Source organism: Apium graveolens, chromosome 7 (genome assembly GCF_009905375.1).
Source record: "Apium graveolens cultivar Ventura chromosome 7, ASM990537v1, whole genome shotgun sequence".
NCBI lineage: Eukaryota > Viridiplantae > Streptophyta > Magnoliopsida > Apiales > Apiaceae > Apium > Apium graveolens.
Window position 1 is genome coordinate 44,366,950 of NC_133653.1, and position 6,580 is coordinate 44,373,529.

The 6,580-nt window shown below is 33.8% G+C and overlaps 1 long non-coding RNA gene across 1 annotated transcript; it reads right to left on the minus strand.

The window, feature by feature from the left end:
- Positions 1-5,008: 5,008 nt before the first annotated feature.
- Positions 5,009-5,754, minus strand: LOC141672260 (uncharacterized). The gene is made up of 3 exons (XR_012555424.1): positions 5,635-5,754; positions 5,400-5,516; positions 5,009-5,027 (listed from the first exon to the last, which is right to left on the minus strand). It is a non-coding gene; the product is annotated as an uncharacterized LOC141672260 (long non-coding RNA).
- Positions 5,755-6,580: the final 826 nt, after the last annotated feature.

The following is a 6,580-nucleotide window of genomic DNA, read 5'->3' on the forward strand; positions in this document are numbered from 1 at the left end:
GGCTTGTGCAAGTTAAATACATGACTTGCATATCTCGTTTATCTGTGATTAAAATTTGTCATATGCAGTTAAGAAAGCTGTTAAAATCATTTCTGCTCGACCCTGCAACGATGGTGTGAATCCAGCCTACACTACACTTCTTCTACATATCAGTAACTTTTAGCTCAAGTAACATAAGTTAACAATTTCATGTGAAGCAATGAACTTTAACATGTATTATCCTGCCACGAAGAATCAGATTTAAAGCACTGAGAACCTTGATCTCCAAATAGTGTAGAGTAGAAATTTTTATTTTTTATTATTTTAGTTGTGTGTTGTCTATGTTAAGTTTAAGTAGTTTTGTATCTTTTAAAAACTTTTTTGTAAAAGAGAATTTAATTTTAATAAAATTTCTTTGTAATATGTAGATATTAAATATAAACTTTATATACAATTTTAGAAAAATGAAGTAGGTTGTTACTTATAAGTAGGTGTACATGTTAATTTTTTACCTGAATTTATAAAATTAAAAAGTTATAAGATCAATATAATTTTAAAATAACAGTTCATTTTAAGAGTAGGTAATTTTAAAGTCCAGCCTCAAGTATATATCAAGTTTAGATTTAAAAATAATACAAATCAAGTTAAAGTAATTGTTATTTTTAAAATTTATTTTAATTAAGATTTTGTTTGTTTGCGTGTGTTTGGTTGTATAGACATAACATTTTATATTTATTTTTTAGAAGTAACTTCGAGTTTGGCTTGTATGTATTTAGGTGTAGATATTTGATTTAGGACATATTCATAATGACGTTATAAACGTTATTCATATATTGTAGTTTTTAAAACATAAGGGTGAAAGAACATGGGGCTATGGGAGAAACATAAGGGTGAAAGAACATGGGGCTATGGGAGAAATAAGACACCATTTGAATAAGCATTCATATGCCATCTAAAGTTTATTTATTTAAAGGAGCCATATACGGATTTACTAAATATGACTCGAGCGAATGTGACCGGTCCAAAAACCGGTTGTATTTAGTTATATACACCCGAAAATGGTCGAATTTAACTAAATACTACCGATTTTTAACCGGTTGTATTTACCCGTTTTTCTTATAATGTTTGTAGTAATATACATATAAAGATGTTTGATAAAAAAATTCGGAATAACACAACCATTTTTTTATAAATAATATGCACAATATTTAAGTTTAATTGCATGAAAAAAATAACTAGTACCCATTTAAATAGATGAGAGCATGAAAAGAGTAACAATCATTTAAAAAGTTTGACAAATTGGATTTATTTATACTATTATTCTGTCAAAAAAAACCGTTCAGAAAAATTGATTAAGCAACAGGATACACAACTTCAAGAGGTAGATATAAAAGTTGAGATTAGTTTAAAGTATAAACAAAAATGATTCCCCTACATTTAGGTGTTCACCCGACAGGATTGGAATGAATTTTCTTATTAATGAAAGAGATCATTCCGACCTCAATTAAAATTAAATGAATATTAGGTTGTTCGTTTGGGATAAAAATGGAATAAATCATTTTCATACTCATTTCAATTTACCAGGACTGTTGAATTTCATCCATTCAATATGTGTGGTGATAAACTCATTTCTTCGAAATAAAAAACTTTATTTTTGTATAAGCTCAATCAATCAATATATTGTGACCACACGAGAATAACTTGATCAAAATCGATATACAGAAAACTCATAATTAAGGTTCAACTTTAAGCCCAAAACAAGCTGATAGAATATATAATGCAAAGCCATTTCATTTCATATTCCTTTTAAACTTTTGAAAATTATAAGTCACAAAAACGTTATCATATTTCAATCATATATATGCAGGATAGAATATAAAAGTAAATAAATTAAAAAAAATATACCTATTATTCCAAATTGTACGGTAAAATATGATAAATTCAAAAGCACTATAAACGTTCAAAGCAATTCAAATCACATTCTATACTAATTGTTTTAACTGAGATTTTAATCAAACACACATATATAGTCTAGGCTGCCAAATGACCTTGAAGAAAATAATTAGCTTAATGAACTCATCAATCTCCGAGGAGTCCTATAGCGTCCAAGTGTACGAGTATGGGTTGTTAAATAAACGGACTTCATCCCATAAATATAAAACAAAGTTGGGGTGTAGTAAAGCAGCTTATTGCATATGGTGAAGAAGTCGTACCATGGAAACACTTCATTGTATCTGCTAGGTAATCATAACAAGAAAACATTCCCTGATTATAGAATACAATCTCACCACCATATTTAAAACCTTGTGACAATGCCAGGTACGGTCCGAGAAAATTCAGTGGTCTGATAGTGTCATCTTGCCCCAAGAACCAAGCCCCTCCTCCCCATCTGTTATGCCACGTTTTGGCATGACAAATACTTTTTAATAATTTTATAATTTATTAATTATTAATTCTATTTAATAATTAATTGCTTAATGCCCAAGTTATCCTCTCTCTGAAACGAGGAAATAATCAATCTCAATAAATCAATAACAGAAAAAATCTTTCAACGATATTCTTCAAATCAGGAAGATATCGCAATGCTCAGATTAAATCAGATAAAATCGGTAATTACCGTATTAACGAAACTTATCCCTAAAGTCTCTTAGGGATAAGCCCAAATTTCACAGAACTGCGTAGGCTTGATCCAATATAAATTGGTACGCAGGCATCTTGGCAAAGGAATCCGATACAACGAGACAAATCGAGACACCTCCCAAGTCCAGCCTCTCTTTTTCATAAACCCTAATCTCACAATTATACACAAATCGCTCAATTATTCCAGCAACCCTCCGATTTCGTGTTGTTACGAAATTCCTCCAACAACATTTGGCGCTAGAAGGAGGGGTTTATTATTCGAGGAGGACGAATAATATTACAAAACTCCTGGGATTTATGGTTCATCCATACAATGGGGGGTCGACAGTCAATTACCGATGGTGAAAAAAAAAGCTCGTGGCAGATATATCTTATATGGATGTATAATAACACACAATTCAGCGGAGTCCAGGCGGTGCAACATGGAGCAGCAAAGGCAGTCTCATGATGAATAACAAGACTCGGCGGCGGCATGCAAACTTGGCGAAAAAAAAAAATTTAACATGGAGCGACCCGTGGCGTTTAAGAAAACCCAACGACCAGGCGTTTGGAGTCACACACGGACGGACTTGTCAAGGTGATATACACGCGCGGACAAGGAGAAAAAAAAAGGAAGCAACCATGGAGTAAAAAGAATGACGAATGAGCATGTCATGTTGAGATCGCGGGGCCAGCAGGAAAAAGAAAAGGACAAAAAACTTGAGGAACACTAAAACGCACCATAGAAAAATGGCGACACTCGGAAATTCACAGCCTGCTATAAGCCGAAAATAAAGATAAGATTTATTTTTCTCCTGATTTATTTCTGCAAACTTATTATTACGTGATGAATGCATAGATATTATGTTTTTCTTCTAATTTTTTATAAGAAAAATATTTAGTGATAAAATTCGTGCGAGTCAAATATTTTTATGATTGTAAAATTATTGCACCATCCAAATTTTGGACGACACACATATTTTGGGAAAATATCGTACGGGATATTTATTTGAGAGAATTGTGGATTTTTAGAAGATCGTACGAGCTGCATCTTTTGAAAAAATAAATTATATATGCGAGATGCATAATTTTGAGAAAAATGTTGAAGAAAAAGCATTATTTTGGGAAAAGTAAATATCGCGACAATTTTAAATTGGCATATTTATTATGATTGAATTGTGTTTAAAATATTTTGCATATACTGTCGCGATAATACATATATGTCGAAAAATATTTTCAGACTTGTGAATGAGAATTGCTATGTTGGGTAGCTGAGACAACCACTTGGAATGATATACACTACCGATTGTGAACTTGTATTGCTGACACTTTACGCCTAGATAGGCAGAAAGATTACAAACGGAAAGATTGAAGGTATGAGCTCACCTTATCTCAAGTATGGAAAAAGATTCAAGGTGCGAGCTCACCTTATCTTAAGTACAGAAAGAGATTGAAGGCCGGGAGTTCCACCTTATCTTTTGTTGGAGGCATGTTTGTTAATCTTGTTACATTCATATAATACTAGCAGTTCACCTCAATAATACAATTTTACAATCGGTTGTTATATCTATCTTGAAGTGTGTACGCCAAAGTCCAACTTAATAATGATATTCACAATGGTTTTTAAAATTTGTGCTCGCTCAGCCACAAACAAGGGAAATATGTGTCCTTTTCGGATCTTACATGGTCTCGCACGTGCATTTGCATAATTGTTTTGAGCACGAAGGTGCTCTATGTTATGTACTAAACTCTGATTTTTAGTTGTTTCAGCGATCGAAGAATATTTAGTTCTTCACTGCAGCAAGCTACACTGAAGAACTGGGGGTAGTTGTTATGCCACGTTTTGGCATGACAAATATTTTTTAATAATTTTATAATTTATTAATTATTAATTCTATTTAATAATTAATTGCTTAATGCCCAAGTTATCCTCTCTCTGAAACGAGGAAATAATCAATCTCAATAAATCAATAACAGAAAAAATCTCTCAACGATATTCTTCAAATCAGGAAGATATCGCAACGCTCAGATTAAATCAGATAAAATCGGTAATTACCGCATTAACGAAACTTATCCCTAAAGTCTCTTAGGGATAAGCCCAAATTTCACAGAACTGCGTAGGCTTGATCCAATATAAATTGGTACACAGGCATCTTGGCAAAGGAATCCGATACAACGAGACAAATCGAGACACCTCCCAAGTCCAGCCTCTCTTTTTCATAAACCTTAATCTCACAATTATACACAAATCGCTCCGATTTCGTGTTGTTACGAAATTCCTCCAACAACACCATCCAAAAAATAAATATCCAGCTCACAATTTGAAGAGGTCCAGTGATAAACCATCAGAGTAAGACAATCCTTCATATCCACAAATTCGTAGTCAAATTTACAAGCCCTACCGCGTACACTCGCATCAAGTTGAAATTCTGGTGACAACTTGAACTCATTAGTTTCAGCATTAAACTTCACCGCAATCAAAGAAATTAACTGTCTATTATCAGTTGCAAATCTAGAATATGTCCAATAAGGACAACCCTTAACAACACCTGGAGCCAATCTCCCAAATCGATTCTTAGGAAACACATTTTCAGGAACAAATACATTGCTCCAAGAATCCGAACCAGAACAGTAAACTGTAGCACACCTCAAATCAGCAGACAAAACTACAACCTTAAAATTATTACTGACCCTATCAAAACCAAGTCCAAACTCAAATCCATAAGCATGAAAAAGGTGTGGTGGAAAAGTGAATTCCTTAGATTGATGAATAGCAGGGTTCCACAAGGAAAATTTCTTACCACGACAAAGACAAATCAAGCCATTGACAGAGCCAATCAAGCAGTACATGCGACCGGAAAGGAGTAGATTTGTTTCTTTGTATCGGGAGAGAATGACGATTCTGGAGCATTTGTCAGCTACAAGACAGTCATAGTCGTTAGGGTTTTGAGTGCTGGTGCGAGTGTGCTGTTCTTTCACGAATTGGGGATCAGAGAATAGAGATAACCATGATTTAGCAACACATTTAAATCGTACCACTGATTTTAGTGGAAGTCGCGTGAGTATCTCATTGCGGACTACTTCTTCCGGCAGCTCAGTCGCGGTCGTCTTCTTTCTCTTGAGTTTGGTACCCATTTCGAATTGAGGAAAGCCTTTTGGTGTATGGACAGTGATGGCTATTGGAAAGCACGGACTTATTAAGGGCGGTTTTAGTGTAAAATCAAAACCGGATATTTTGGTTTTTAAATTTAAAACCGCATCGGACGGTTCAGTTTCGGTTTAAAGATTCTCGGTTAATTTTGGATTATAAATTAAACAGGGTCAGGTAAAATTTACAAAAAAAAACACAACTTGATTCGGAAACACGTTTAATTTAAGATTCACTACAAGAAAAACGGCTAAATACAACCGGTAAAAAAACGGTTGTATTTAGCTAAATACAACCGAATCCGGTTGTATTTAGCTAAATACAACCGGTTTTTAGACCGGTTGTATTCGCTCGAGTAATATTTAGTAAGGCGGTTGTATTTATACTAAATACGACCGACTAAATACAACCGGCTAAATACAACCGCCTAAATATGACCGGCTAAATACAACCACTTTCGGTCAAATTAGATTTTTCGGCTAAAATTCAAATATCCCGCACAAATAATTAAATTTTCCAAAAAAATTTAAATAGCCCACCCAAATTAAATTCAACCATATATGGTTGAAAATGCAATGTTAAATTCAACCGCAGTCGGTTGAAATAACGAAGTCCAGATTTTTTTAAAAAAATGCCGGATCCCGGAAACCACCGGAATCTGGACATTTTCCGGCAACCTCGAACTCAATCAAAACACAATTTTCAAGAGGCGATTTTGCAGTGCAATTCAACATGCCTAGTTTTAAATCTACGAAACTTTAAAACGATTCTAAATGTTTAGAGAACAGCTCACGCCGAAAAATATAAATTCGAAGGCGGCAGCCTAAACTACGA